This window comes from Myxocyprinus asiaticus, chromosome 22 (genome assembly GCF_019703515.2).
Source record: "Myxocyprinus asiaticus isolate MX2 ecotype Aquarium Trade chromosome 22, UBuf_Myxa_2, whole genome shotgun sequence".
Taxonomy (NCBI): Eukaryota; Metazoa; Chordata; class Actinopteri; order Cypriniformes; family Catostomidae; genus Myxocyprinus; species Myxocyprinus asiaticus.
Window position 1 is genome coordinate 29,800,962 of NC_059365.1, and position 16,275 is coordinate 29,817,236.

Below are 16,275 nucleotides of genomic sequence, written 5' to 3' on the forward strand. Positions count from 1 at the left end.
CACAGTCATCCACAATGACAAAAAAGCAAAAATAAATGGAGCGCATGAAAGAAGTGCAGTAAATGAGATTAAGATTACACAAAGTAGGCAACAAACCTAGATGCAACACAGACAAATCTCATGAATGTGAAATGGAAACAAGTAAAATCATTATGTGACAGTGAAATCCATTTTCAGTGTTTCTATAGGCTGGGAGCATAGATGTATGCAGGGTGCTGATACATGCAGGTTGGACTGAGAGAAGCAGCACAGAGAAACTAAAGTGCTTCAGTGAACTGCTTGACATCTCTCATTATCCACATGGCACACATACAGGGGAGGGTACCGGGGGCACCTTACATCTTAGTGTGCAAGTCATTTCTCCTGCTATGATTCCCTCCTGCTATGATTCCCTCTCCATCTAACAACACAAGGAGCCAGGAGTGAAAATCAATTCCTTTCAATATAACATTTGTTTAAACTCATCATTTGAATGCATAGCATTGAAATCAATTCTCAATTACATGAATAGTACTTTGTAGGGCTTTACTGGTTGTTTAGATCAGTGTTACTATCAGAAATAATTAATAATTATTTCTTTAGTTATTAATTAATATTTAAATTAATTAATTGAATCTAACTCATTAAAACCTCATATGGGGCTCCAGTAAATGTAGTGTGCTACGTTTAGGAGCAAGTTTGGTTATTAGCAATAATTAATAATTATCAAAGATAATTATTAATTATTAAAATCAATAGAACATTGATTAGAATCAATGTTAGCTTTTTTAAATCCTTTAAATCAACAGTTATCAAAGATAATCATTAACTGTTAACATCAATGAAACATTAATTAAAATGAATACTAGCTTATTGATCATTCAAATTCAATCATCAAAGATAATTATCAATTATCAAAAATCAATAGAATATTAATAAGGATTAACATTGACGGGGCACCACCCTGAAATCAGGGACTAATAACCGAATAGTAAAACAGTCTCAATATTAAATTGTTTTCTTAGGAAAATCGACATCCGAAGAATATCGATTTTCGGGAAAAAAAACAATGAATGAAAGTTTGAATCCGAGCACTGACATCCCGTCAGCATGACACAGGTGTATGCAAAACAAACCAAAACACTTCTCTTTGTAATATAAACAAAAGTTTATTTATGCAGTAATACCAATTAATAATTAATACAATGCAGTCAATAAACTTCCGACTTACAGTTACAAACTAAACAGTGATATGATTAGATATGGAAATCAAAATAATCCTATAACACATAAGGTGTGTGTGTGTGACAGTGTGTGTGTGTGTGATTAGTAAGAGAGAGAGAGAGAGAGAGAGATGATTAAGTGACAGCCCTAAAGCCGATTTCGCGATAACGGGAGAGAAAGCAGCTGTGTTCATCACTCAGAGACACGGTTTTACGAGCGGGGCTCGTAGAAGTCCTGCGTTATTTGACTCTTTAATGGATGAACTCAGTTTCTGTCTCACCCGCGATTGCGAAATTGCACAATCCAATTTGGTTGGACCACAATACAGCAAATCAAATTCGTGATAATTAATACCCTGAGTATTAATAATGAGCGGACATGGCGGTCCGTAAACTGTACAAGCAAAAACCTTGAAACACAAGAATAACACACTATAATATTCTATCTCTGCCCAGACGTAACCTCTTACTTGAATCGCATGAGGACACAGGTAGAATGTGTTTTCCTCCGTCCTTTAACTTTGACCCGGTTCCTTGAGGCTCGTGTGATGATGGGAGGTCGTTTCCTCGCTCTGTCGGCGGGCGGTACGGCTGTTGATTGTCAGCGGGCGGTATGGCTGTTGATTCTCGGCGGGCTGGCGGAGAACTCAGAAATGTCGACTTGATTGAAGATGGAAGAGAAATCTTAATCTCTTCACTTCTGTAGGCAAACGGATGAAGATGCGAATTGCTCGGCGGTCTCCTTCGGATCCGTTAGAGTGTTTGGTTGAACACAGAGTAATCTCAACTCCTCCAGCGAGATGGAGATTGTGTGGCTACAGTTTCAAGTCGGACGTTACTTCCTTGTGCCACGAGGTTGCACCGGAGAGCAGCAAAAAACTACGTCTATATTCGGTGAACAAAGTCACTGGAAGCAACTCATGAAACATTTCAGAGGTATTTAAACTCCTGATGATGTCATGTTTGAGGGACGTTCTGTTGTGTGCCTCATCCAATAGGAGTTGAGAGTTCGATCCTTTAGTGAGCAAGGCTTCATGGATTTGTAGTCTGTTTTGGACTCCCTTTGTTTGATTTTGGCGTGATTTTTATCAGTAAGATTTACGACATGGAATGTGTGGGGGCTGAGTTAGGTTTTACGACTTGTGTTAGGCCTGCCTTTGTCTTCTATCTGAATACATGCGGCCCAACATTTTCATGTAAAAAAGCGTTTAAAATTATATAAAATGATGAAGACTCCAGTTATATCAGTCAACATGATCACACGGGAAGTCAACATACTGGTACCGAATGTTCCAGTACCATGGCATCGACCCCATTCTGCTGAGAAACTCACAAGCTCCAGTCCCATCAGACATCTTGCATCAATTCAAGTGTGTTTACCTTTTCATGTGGCCCAACTGATAGTGCTTTGTGTCAGCACCCTCAGAGACACGGGTTCTAGTCCGTGTTGACACCAGTAAGTGATCACAAAATCAATGATGAGTTCAATTTGTAAGTTGAATTTTCCACTGAGTGTTAGGTTTAAGGTTGGGGTTTGGGGGTAGAGTTAATAATAAAAAAAAAATAATTTCTCTTCATTGTATTACATCAAATGACAACTACAACTCATTTTACATCTCACTTTTGGCACCCTTCTATGGACATTTCACCCAGAGACTCATGTAGGTATAGCTGCAGGCTATATCTCCAAATGCGGTAGAATCTCCAAAAGAGGGTGGGTTTACTTTAGAAGGGACGGGGTTACTTTCAAAAGGGGGTTGCATCAACTCAAAAAGCAGGTGTCAATTTCTTTTAAAGTTAGGGTTAGATTAGGGGCTCTCTATATCTTTGCTGATGATTTGGAGCTCCCACCCCTTTTTGGAGCTTTGCCTGCAGCTATAACCTTCTTCAGAATTTAGAGTTCACAGTTGCCAATATATTAAAAAAAACTCATCAATTTGGCCACTGGGGGCAGTGAGTCAAATTTCATAGACCGAGTTTAGCTGAAGAACTTTTGGCCTCCTGTCACCAAATTCACTGTAAGATCAGTCTCTATCAGTAGACTAATTAGAACCGTTTTACTTCGGTTCTAATTATGTTTTATACGGGTCACATCATAGAGGCCAACATGCAGTATTAAGATATGACCAGCCGAATGCAACTCACATTATCTCGGAAACCCTTCTGTTATTGGACACTTTCACTCACAAAATAAATTAATAATGGCTAACTGTGAATAGCATTTGTAAAATAGCGTTGATAACTGAAAACTTTTGCTTTTGTGTGATGCTGAATCTGTGCTGCTAGAAGCCAAAACAAATGCCACATCAGCCAGAACAACATAAATAAAAAACTAATGACTGCAAAAGGATTTATGGGTCCAATACATGTCCAATACATGTCCAATACATAAATATCTCTCAATAGCTCCCTTCCGTCTGGCATTCCTGCTTGCCTTCACTCTCTGGTACTGCTGTGCTAATGCATAGAAATAGCCAGCTTTATAGGCCCTAACAGAATGGAACCTGGCATACATTTCATCCTCCCAGTAAGACCATGCCTGGGTACTGGCTGTGTTTCCAAAAGGGAACTCTCTTCTGATTCTTTCTTGCATTAACTCCAACATAAGGTTGTTTTCTGGAAGTTCTAAATAGCTTTGTTTATTTTTGGGTGTAAAAAGCAGGAAGGCCTACATTTTAGAACTTATAGTCAATGACCTCCTTGATGAAGAAAAGAAGTAGAAGAAGAAGAAGATTAAAAAAATATGTTTTAACCAGCCTAATATGGTTTGCTGGTCTCCCAGCCTGGCCAAGCTGGTGATCAGCATGTTTGAGTGCTCCCAAAACTCCACTAAAACCAGCCTGCTCAGCTAAGGCATTAAGATGTTAAGCCAAGTTTAGCTATGATTTTTTTTTTTTTTTTTTTTTTAGCAAGGGGTGAGGCAGTTGCTGACTATTCAAATGCTGTGCTAATCTGCTAGTAAATGTGGTAGTTTACATCACATGGGGCTAAAAAACAAAGCCCTCCTGACATTTTTATCAGTGTTGCCCACAAACGTACTGTATGACTTTTGGATAATCTTCACTTACTCTTAACCGAGGGGGAAAATATGGGACCACACACTGTCGCTGCCTACTTGGTGGGCTTTTCTTTTTTTTTTTTTTTTTAATGAACAAATTCCAATTAGATGACTATGACCAAGGCAACTGGACTTTCAGCATGTTGTTTCTAGAAACGTTTTCACCTATGCCAAGGGTCACTCCTTGGGAAAATTTAATCAGAAGGTCCCCTTAGGTTATGTTGGATGTGAAATTTCTCCAAGCACCCCAATTACTCTTCCCACAGCCATTGGATTTGCAATCTCGGGTCACAAGATATCATGTCCATAATGCTGTTTGACAAATCCAGGTTTAAGCTATATAACAATTAGCAGTTCATAGTACCATAATTAACATTTCAATTAAATTGAGATTCTACTGTGGATTAAACAAATTAAGATAAATGTTTTTATTCAAATGTTCAGTGACATTTGGTAAAGACACGTTTAGGAGGAAATACTGCAATCAAAGATTACTATGATCTTTATGCTCCTAATATATATATATATATATATATATATATATATATATATATATATATATATATATATGAAATAAATAAAAATAAAAATAAAAAAAAGAATAGGCCAATTAAAATAAATCTGTTCTAATGTTAGCACCAATGTGTTCTGTCATGTTTTCTAAATTACATGCACATAATCAAATTAAACTGAATTGGGACACTGAATGATATAAATATCATGCCATTGCAGAATGTAAGATTGTGTAGACAAATTGAATCTGTTTGTGTTTAAGATTAATGGCAGCAAAAGCAATTAAGCATATCTAACGCTGATGTTTTTGTAATTACATATAGCATCAGAGACAAAAGCTACAGTGCAGAAACAATCCATCAGTGCACTAGACTAGAGTGATAGAGAGAAAGAGAATTATGAGTTTTTACATTGAGCAGTATGAATGCACTGTATTTAATTTTGAACACTCGTTGCCAAATTTACAGAGCAATTTGCCTGTATTTTGAATGCACTAATGTGTTACAATCTGCCGACCGCGTCTGTGTGGAGTGTTTACTGAGCTGTCTAATGTACGAGGAAAATTCCAGAATACCTCTCTGTTCATCAAGCTAAAGCTAGTGTAGCGCTGTGGCTAAGTGCAATGTTCCAACTTCTAAGACAACCCTTGCACTGTACAGTGAAAAGCAGACACAATTGTTTTGGCGTTTCAAATACTAATGCTAGTGAAAAGAGAAACAAACAATAAACAATCTTATAAGAGTATTCCTTGCCCCTGATAGCACACTTTCTTTAATGATATCTGTTTGCATTGTTTACATCTACAAAGCAATTTGTAGAGCATTTGCTCTACTGCAGTATATTGTCAAGAAATTCCCTGTCAGATATTACAATGACATCCAGCAGATGTTTATGATGTAGAATACAGTATATGTTTAATGTGCTCTTTTAAGATGTTTATCATATGTTTGTACACAAATAACACAATTACAACAGAATGTAATGTTTTCAAAAAGATGTGCTCTTTCCAGATCCATTTTTTAAACTAGTCATTTCACTCTGCAGCCATTTTGGTAACAGCCCTTGGCGGTATTAGTACTGATAAAATAAGTAAAGACCAAAATCTCCAAATGGCAAGATTTTATCACCAATTAAATCACACAACAATTATACTATCCTAGATTTTGCTCCTGTAGCTTAAATGAGGCAACAAAACCTGATTGAAAGGCAGGGCTTCCTTTCCTTCAGCCACTATATTAAACATTGTGATCTCTCCCATTGATTTTTCTACAAGTGGTCTCTCTCCTCCTCCTCAGACTGTACTGTCTCTGCATTCATAGACATCCTTTTGAGGTATTTCTTTGCTTACTGTGACAGTTTGTGAGGAAATATCTTAAGCACCACAGATATTTTGTGCTTATTGTCTTTTTTATTATTATTATTCTTTAGTTTGACAACAGCGCATCCAAATATATTGGACACATGCAGTTTTTGGTTTCTAGAGGCTGCCCGAATCGATGTGCGCTCCGTAATATGCTTTGAACTCACTTGAGGATATCAAGTCTAGCATTGTCTCCACTCCTTAGCCTCATTCTACCTTCACTTTTCACACCACCTTACCATACATTATTTCTGAGGATGACATGGCATGAGTGAAAAATCCAGTAAATATTGTGTTTTCAAGATCAGAATTATGTGTGATGAACACTATGGAAGTGAATCCTTATTGTATTTAAGGCTGAATCTCAGGGTGGGAGGTCTTTTAGTGTCAAGGTGAAGCTCTGGGATCAATTAGATCCTCAGATACATCCACAGACCTGACAAAACCACCATTCCATTTCAATTGCCTCAACTGATATTTATGAATTTCACATTCTGACTGCAGAAAATGTTGTCTTTAGCATTGACATGCTAACTGTGGAAGTAAATAAATGACAGACAGACAGACAGACAGACAGACAGACAGACAGACAGACAGACAGATAGATAGATACTGTAGATGCCATGAACTCTCGATTTTCTTAAGGGAACAAATACATAATCAATCCTCACTACAACGCAAAGAAAGCATTTTGAAAAAGCTCCATTTTAGCTGTCAAAAACATCTCAGTGTGTAGAGAAAAAAGATGCGTCTTCAAATGAAAACTTTTTAGTGTGGACGTGGCCTTAGGCTGGTGGACAGAGTTTCAGAGGAGGAAAACGAGAAGAGAACAAGGCAGTTTAGGGCTTTATTTAACCAACAGAAGATTGGGGTCATCATCCAGGGTTCTCTAGGCTTCATCTGATCTGAGTACTTAATTACTGTCCTACCATTCATTATTTATTTGCTGGACTGGACCTGCTTAACCTCTGTACCCTTTAGTAGAAACTGAATTAAAACCATTGAGATTAACAAGGAAAAACATTAAGTGAAGATGAAGATTTACACACACTATTTTTTACATTGCTTCTCAAAGGCACAATTTTAAGGTGTAAAATTATTTAGGATGTTTTAAAATGATCACCTGGGTATTGTCCAAGTATTATCTCTTAATGTTAGTCCTTGACATTGCCCTAGAATGTTTTCCCAGCATGATATCTTAATTTTTTTTTTATTTATTTATTTATTTATTTATTTTTAAATGTGTTTGCCCTTGATGTTGGTGTCTATTCAGCCTCTAAGTGATACAGTTTGTAATGTAACACCCATCAGCCACACTCCATTGCACAAATGCAGCTGTTTCCTGGAAGCCCTTGATGTCTCTTTGTTATGCCTTCTGTTGGAGCTCTTTTATGGTTAAACTTTCTAGCTGATGCAAAGGCAATGTCAACAGTGGCTTGACTGATTAACTTTGCAGGCCGGTGGTATTCTTTAATGTAACAGACTGAAAAATACATAAGAATGACAGCATAGAAAATGGATAAGTGGCATGGTTTGTCTGTTACAATTTCCTGAAAATAAATAAATAAAATAATACAGATGCAAAGAGGTTTTGCATTAGTGTAAAATAGCAGCTAATTCTAAAAGGTCATTAATTTCATATGTATGTCATATGTATTCATATTTAATCCACGTACATGCACATAATATATAAGATAAATGCCTTCGATGGAATCTACCAACATCGAATGTTTTAACATGTAAAAAGTAACTATAGATTCTGCACAGCTTTTCCCTTTATTTTGTAAATATAGCTTTTGTAGATATTAATGATATACTCTTAATCTTGCTCGCACCCATTCAAGACTGCTGCTTAAGATGAGAGTAAGCTGCTAAAATCAGTGTGGACTTTTGAACATGACACAGACTGTGTCTTCACTTTTGTATCTGGATGAAAAATGGACAAGCCACAGGCTTATGTTTGTGCGTGTCTAAGAGAAAAAATGGCACTCATCAAACAGAAAAATTAAGCAGCCCTGGAAAAATTGGGGTCATATGCAGTAGGCTTTAATTTGAAAAATAAGACAAAGTATAAACAGCTGTGTGATGGTGGAATATTATGAAAATCTGAAAAGGAATGAATGATTGTGAATGTGTGTAGTGTGAGAAGTCTATGTCATTACTTTCTATGTGATTATTTAGGTAATGTAAAAGCAATTGCTGCAGCTGCTCTTAGGGAGATCTAGAAATGTCAGATGACATTCACTGCTTTGAGGAAATTCTTGTAGTGACTCACTGTATACATTACACAATACCACAGGTAAACTAGCAAATGAGATAAAATCCTCCATTCAGTCTCCTATCGGTTCACAATTGATGGCACTTGTAAGATTGTGACCCATCAGTCTGTTTCTCCATAAACTGAAATGTAATGGGAAAAGTTGCCATGAGGAAAAGCATGCATACAGACATAAAGATATAGGGTCTCATGTATACAACTTTTGAGTAGTTTTCATCATAAGTTTGAGTGCGCATACACAGCTTAATCTGTCTACCCAAAAATGTTTTAGATTTTTTTTTTCTGAGCTACTTCTCTGTGTATGAGTGCCAGCAAAACAAACAGAGGAAAAGGTGGCTCATGGTGTTTTTTTTTTTTTTTTTTTTTTTTTTAAATGGTTAGATTGATGATTCTGACATTAGTAGATTCATTTAATTTAGTTTTCTATTTCCTTTATGTCTACTGGGGTCATGAAAGACTGACCTATCAATCCCATACATATCAAATCCATATTAATCCCACTGAAGCAATCACTACTAAAGTCACAAAGTTATTTACTCAAAAACTGATGAGAAGAGCCTCTAATATAACTTTGGACTACAATGTAAAAGAAGACAATCTTTCCCTTGTGCTACAGGGCAAAATAGAGGAATACAACTGCCAATCTGATATATAAAAGGCATTGTAAATCCAAATTCCACAAGCAAGACCAACATGCAACATACAATAGTTGGCACAGTGAAATGAGTAGTCTGTATTAGGTGTCAACAATCAGGCATGCACCATGTATGGTATTAAAAATGAAACAGCAGTTTGTGTCTCTTTGTCTCTGTGCCTCTTAGTGTTTGTAGTAGCCCAGTGATTAAATATATATCTCTGGTTTGTCAGACACTGACCAAGGCTGTTGCTAAGCTCATTGATTTATTAATTAGCTTGAGGCTAGCCTGAGTAACAACTCTTTAAAAACATGTGGAGGATCTGTGCTGAATGGTGCTTTTTTAACCTGTGTTTAACAAGCTTAACTTTTAGGCCCATAAATCTGTTTCGATCTAAGAATGGAACAGCCTGCTCCTTTCATTGTTTCAAGATGGAAAAGACAGCTGCCCTTAAACACACACACACACACACACACACACACACACGCGCGCACACACACACACTTCCTCAGCTCTCTTCCAAGCCAGCTTCAATTTGAATAGAAGGCTAAAGGCCATCATCCATTTGTGGTAATTGCATGTATTTGCATAGCTAATGAGAGGAAAATTCAAAAGGTGAAGCTCCCCTTTAATACTGCAAATGATGACATTGCAAATAGGACTCTCAACCATTACAAATTATTGGGTGGAATGGAGGTAATTTCCCTTCAACCATATCAATCACATGCATAGTTATGAAACCAGCCATGCTGAAGTTTAGTGTAAAGGGTGAGTCTCAAGTACAATGAGTCATAATTTCCATTTGTAATTATAAAACATGCAGTCAAATAATACACGATATGAGTGTTATGGCGGATGGGGACACTAATTGCTGCAAACAGGCTTAAATTTGGATCTGTTCCTCACACAACAGCATCACATGCCATGGGAAAATTCAGAATAGAGAACACAAATAGAATGGATTATTTTTAAGATATTTTTTAACGGTGCTTTTATAATTTTTTATTATAGAAAAATATTTTATTTGCAACTCGGACTTTCTGTAAACTCCATTTGTGTCCAACTCCGTCTATGTCTAATATCAGTCTTGGTGAGAGGATTTCTTGGATAACCAGGTTGCATGTGGTCTTATCCACTAACAGATTCATTCCTTCACTGTAAATGTTTTGTGATGTAACCTAAAATCAAAAATGTTTTTTTTTTTTTTTTTTTTTTATCTGACTAAATGTACCTGACAAATTGGGTTAAGCAAACAAAAGCAATTGTCATGGGTGAAATCAAGTAAAAATAGATCCTTGAGGTAACAATTGCAGATTGACACTTTTCCGAATGTAGATGTTTTGTCTGCGACCTATGCTAAAACAAATGTTGCCATATTTATCGCATTTAAATGGAAGTTGTCCAGGGGCCGGTTGCACCAGCTGTGCGTATGTTAAAACTTAGCCTAGTTGTGGCGTAAACAGGGTTGGGAGGGTTACTTTTTAAATGTATTCCACTACAGATTACAGAATACATGATGTAAAATGTAATTTGTAATGTATTTCGTTAGATTACTCAAGGTCAGTAACGTAATCTAAATACTTTGGATTACTTCTTCAGCACTGCCAAAAACTCTGCCAGTACAGTAAGACAAAATACACATGTTAAAAATACATTCCCTGAAAAACAGATTGAATAAATCAGATTGATCTTGTTTTAAGGATTTTTAGATATTTCTTACAGGAAAACAATACAAACATTATTATCAAGAATAGGATTTTTGCCCTAATATCAAAGGTCTTACTAGAAAAAAAGAAATTATGATCCAACGTGAATTTTCTTGATATAAAAATATGATCGTGCCTGGTAACATGTGCATGTCCTAAATTGGAAGCACTCTTTATTAACTGTAAGCCTTTCTACTCGCTGCGGGAGTTTTCCTCATTTGTTCTGGTGAGTGTGTATATCGTGCCAAACGCGTGTTTGAATGCGCCGCTGCAACAGCTGGCTGATCAAATCACAGACACGGAACAACAATACCCGGACTCAGTTATTATTATTCTTGGGGATTTTAACAATGCAGATCTCACATGTGAACTGCCCAAATACAAACAGCACATCACATGCCCCACCAGAGACAGAAATATACTGGATCACTGCTACACAACAATAAAGGATGCATATCGCTCTGTTCCTAGAGTAGCTTTGGGACTATCTGATCACTGTCTGGTTCATCTTCTTCCAACCTACAGGCAGAAATTAAAATCAACCAAGCCAGTAGTAAGGACTGTAAAGAGATGGACCAATGAAGCAGAGTGGGAACTACTCAATTTAGTCTAACACAGTTTAGTCTTTTTTTTATATTTATCCAACACATCCAACCTCTTCTTCCATTTAATTCAATTCAAAAAAAAAAAAAAAAAAAAAAACGTTTGCACTGTACATAACAATTTGTATTTGCTTGGAACATAACAAATAACAGATTTGTATTAGATTGCACTACGTATGTGTATGTGTGTATGTACGTATGTGTATAACTATTTTTTATTTTTTTTATTATTATCTATGTCTTGCTGCTGTTTTTGTATTGTTGTACACTGGAAGCTCTTGTCACCAAGACAAATTCCTTGTATGTGTAAACATACTTGGCAATAAAGCAGATTCTGATTCTGATTCTGATGTAAAATGGCTAGAAATAGCATTTTAGCTTAGCATAAAGCTGACATTTACACAAGGTTTATTTCTATTTCTTGTGCTCCAAACTTACTTCAAACTTACTTCTCTGTCTGCTTGTATGAATGTAACACTTCATAAGAAAGTGTCTCACCGCTGTTCAAATGCACTTTGGATCACATCATTTATATGTATATAATACTAAATATTAAATGAAACAAATGACAATAAATTGCAAAGTAATCTCTTCAGTAATCAAAATACTTTTTGAATGTAACTGTATTCTAAATACCAATAATTTAAATTGTAACTGTAGTGGAATACAGTTACTTATATTTTGTATTTTAAATACGTATTCCCGTCACTTGTATTTCGTTACTCCCCAACCCTGTAAATGCGTACTGTAAATGGGCACTAAGTCACAATTTACGCACTACTAAATATTTGAGCGTTGCACCATTAAACTTAGATAGAACATAACCCTACGTATAAGCTAAATATTTACGGAAGCCTCCGACCAGGAGTAATGGATGGAATAAAAAAGCAGACTGATATTTTCTGAAAAGTTCATGTTTTGCGTGACAGGTTTTAATCCTTTCGACATACAGTACGATGTTGACATTTACGAGAGAGAGAGAGAGAATAAAAAATTACTTTTAAGCGGCTCTTCAGCATGAAACCGATTGGTGCAGTTTTCAGGGTGCGTCGCCCGGTGTCAATTTTCAACACATTCCAAATATATATATATAGGATATTAAAATGAATAAATGTCTGTTTTTCCAGCCTGTTGTATTAGTATTTATTTATCACCCCTCATTTATTTTAGGTACAGTTCCTATAATATTGTTATTTACATAGGACAAATATACCATTTATTAAATCTAATTTTATTACGTATCATATCATATTTTAATGGGGATTTTAATTCATTACAGATGACAGTTAAGTGAACAAACAAGGTTTGAACATCAACCGTAACAAGATCAAATTGAAGTTCATGGATTTTTAACACTTCTGTGTATAAATAAGAAGGCTGCTTATTGGATAAATACAGGTAAACGTCATATTATGTGACTACGCATTACTTTACGGAGAGCTTACGACCTACTAGTTAAGTTTTGCCTTAAGAACAGGTGGCGCAACCAAATTAAGCACTGACTTAGTTGCAAACTAACTAGTAGTTACTAAGCCCTTAGTGTGAACTTTACGTCCTAACTTACGTGAGAATTTATGCACAGCTTGTGCAACCCTACCCAGATGGTTAAGCACAAATGTGCTAACATCTACTCAGTTGCAGGGGGTTTGCCTGACAGTATCTAAACATGTTAAATATGAGTGAGTTTGTCACACTTACAGCTGTATAAGCTAATAAGCTAAACTATGTAATTGACTGGAATTTAATTATAACCTCCTTTATATTTTTAATAAAGCTAGAAAGTATTCATGTAAACTAAATTGCTATAAGATTGTCATTTTCTCCTGTAAATACCAGTGTAAATACCGAGGATGGTTATTAATAAAGGAAATGTATGTTGGCTTTGTTAGCTTTAGCTTTTATCTAATAGGGCAGGGGCAATGTTGAAAACTCCACATTATGTATCTCCAAATTATCAAGTGGGCAAACAAACAGATTTAAACAGGGTGTAAGGTCTTGAACATCCATCACATAGCACTTGTAATAGTGCTTTTATGCCTTGCATACAGTATGTCTCAGTGTAATGTGGACCTCAAAGTCATGGTCCATATGTGTGACTATTAAACAAGTATTCATGGTAGGGGCTGATGAAATCATCTCAATGTTGTTAACTAGGGAATTTGCCACTCACTATTTTCACATGCAAATGAGCTTGTCATTCACCGCAAATGTTTGCCAGAAGTTTGCAGCTCTTTGCCGTTAGTGGTGAACCTGCATCAAACCTTTGGCAACAATGGACAATTTTCTGCAAGTTTGCCACAAAGCTCATTTGCATGTGAAAATGATCAGTGGCAAATTTTGTGGCAAGTTTGGATCAAATTTGCCATAAACTCTCAATTTTTGTAAGGGCAATGCTTTCAGCACTCTTGAGAAAGCATGCTTGTGCTTGTCACGCTCTATGGCTCCGTTCGCACAGTCAGTGTTTGGGATTGACAACCGTATTTACTTACAGGTGTGAGTCTTGAAATGTCCTGTTCATAAAAGAGCTTACAGTAGCGGCTTGAATACTGTCTGTATGAACGAACAACCAAAGTAAAGCCCGTATTCTAACATCTTTAACCATAGTAACAGTTACTAATATAAATATCAAAGATGGCAACGTCCATAACACCGGCATGTTTTATCACAATTGCCGCCGTGTTATTAAATAAATTATTCCAATCGAGGCGCATGTTTATCCATTAGATCATAATTAACCAACAGCGGTGAGTGAAGAGCACAACTTTTGTGTCGCATGGCTCGCTCCATCTCGAGTTAACAAAATCCCACATAAAACATATGAAACATGTGTTACTGACAACTAGTTGTCCAGTACAGTTCCATTCACACAGCACAGGTTTGTCGAAAATACGGTTGTGAGTCCTGAAAATTTGCAGTTGTCAGTTCGGTTATAGAATGCGGTTGTCACTCTCATAAAGTAAACGACCTGTGTGTAAGCGTAACCGTATTAGGCACTCAAATACAGGACTGTCAACCATATTATTTTGCTGTATGAGCATGGCCTATTATTACTTTTGTTTTCAAACAGCAAGGACAGTGTGATGTAAAGGTGTATTTCTATAGTTTTTTATCTTATTTTGTGGCATCTTTCTCATTCAATTCAATTTAGACTGTATCTTAAAACTCAGATAATACTATTTATTTTACTGTGGTGCTGTATTTTACTTTTACTAGACTTTCCAGAAGAGTACACAAAACTGAACATCATGAAAATAATTTGGTTCTGATATCAAGAAAAATAAAATCTGGAACCAGATTAAGAGCTGGTTCTCAATTCCCAACCTTAGTGTGAATCTGAATGTACTGTTGAGTGGTTCATAACTTTGATCAGGTTTTCTTGCATATTCAGACCTCTGGCTTCATAATTTCCAAAAACTGTGCTACTTTTCTTCAACTGTGAGCAAAATCACAGATCCCCATAGACCACAGCACAAATCAGTCAAACATCCAGTCCTGACAAGCTTAGATAAAGTGAGTTCTCATCAGGTTGAAACCTTCAATCGACAACTTATCTCGAAACGCAAGTGTAGTGGATTTCTTAGGTTCGGAGGCTCGATTTTTAACAGCATTGCAGAAAGAAAAAGTGTGATGAATTCAAGGAAGTGTAACCAGGAATAACATCCTCTAGCAAGTAAATGAGCAATCTTAGCAACTCTCACTAATGCTAGACCTCTCAAGGACACTCACATTAGGGAGAAATTAAGCAATGCACACCCCATTAATATGGAAGCAATCAGCCTGGATTGATGAGCAGGGAAACATGTAAGTAAAAGAATCTGTCACCAACCTGCCATCTGGTGGGGGAAGTGACAACAACCAAAGCATGTAACCAACCAAAACAACAACAGAACAAATGCTAAGGCAAACTCAGTAAATTGCATGATGTCTGATAACAAATTTACAGTTTATGGTCATTAATAAAGGTAATATTCAATGTAGATATGCTTTGGCATGCAGTGTGAAACAGGAACAGAAACGTTCCTGTATCTACAGCCCTTAATTCCACCCAACTTTTTTAAAGAGTAGTTTCAGCCACAATGAGTAATTCTACCAGTGTTAAAAGGCAGATTGGACTTTCCTCCACTGTCTGCCCATATCTCAGTATCCCCAGGAGGTGAATAGAGAGTTTGAGTAAGGGATAGAGGGAAAAATTGAGGCAAAGTATGCAACCTGAGTGAGGTATCACACCATGGGGAAAGTGGATGACTCAGCAGCTCTACAGTTTTTTGATGAGTGACGCTAGCCAGGACCCCAGGAGAGTACTCAAAAGGGATATTTGAAAAGCTTAGAGGGTGAATGATCTTCAAAACCTGAGCACAGATTCAACACCTTCATCTCAGGCCGACAACCAGGATGGCCTTTAGAAGAGTGCAACACAGCGTGCCTTAGGTTTTGTAGGGTGTTTCCCTTATGGCTGTAGAATTTTGCATCGCTATTATATGTGATTGTGGAAAATCTGATTTTGGTCAGACTGAAAGCTGACAGTAAAATGCTTTATTAAAAGTATTATTATGCTGTATTATGTAAAATTATCTTCTATAAATTTTGATTTTGGAATGTTTACAACCATAATTTAAAGTTAATATCTGAATTATTTAACTATGCTATTAAAATAGAATGAGGCATTGTGCATAATAGGGCAGATCTTTGGTGGGCTCTGCTTATACACAAGTGCAAACAGTTCACTTGGGAGTTCTTCTATGCAAATGTCATTCTTATTCAGGGGGAAAGCATATGCTTAAATTGAATAATGACAAGTAACATGCAGACATGTAAAAGGAGACATCAAAAAAGCATTTATTATATTAGGATTATGCATATATTATTTATTTCTCAGCCTCATGTGAGTCCCAGAAACAGGACAAGATGCCACACCTGAATC

General features: G+C 36.5%; 1 protein-coding gene across 3 annotated transcripts in view; it reads left to right on the forward strand.

Annotated features, from left to right (window-relative positions):
- LOC127412679 (leucine-rich repeat and immunoglobulin-like domain-containing nogo receptor-interacting protein 2) overlaps positions 1–16,275 on the forward strand; it is a 522,983-nt gene that overhangs the window by 236,072 nt on the left and 270,636 nt on the right. The gene's annotated exons all lie outside the window — the stretch shown is intronic.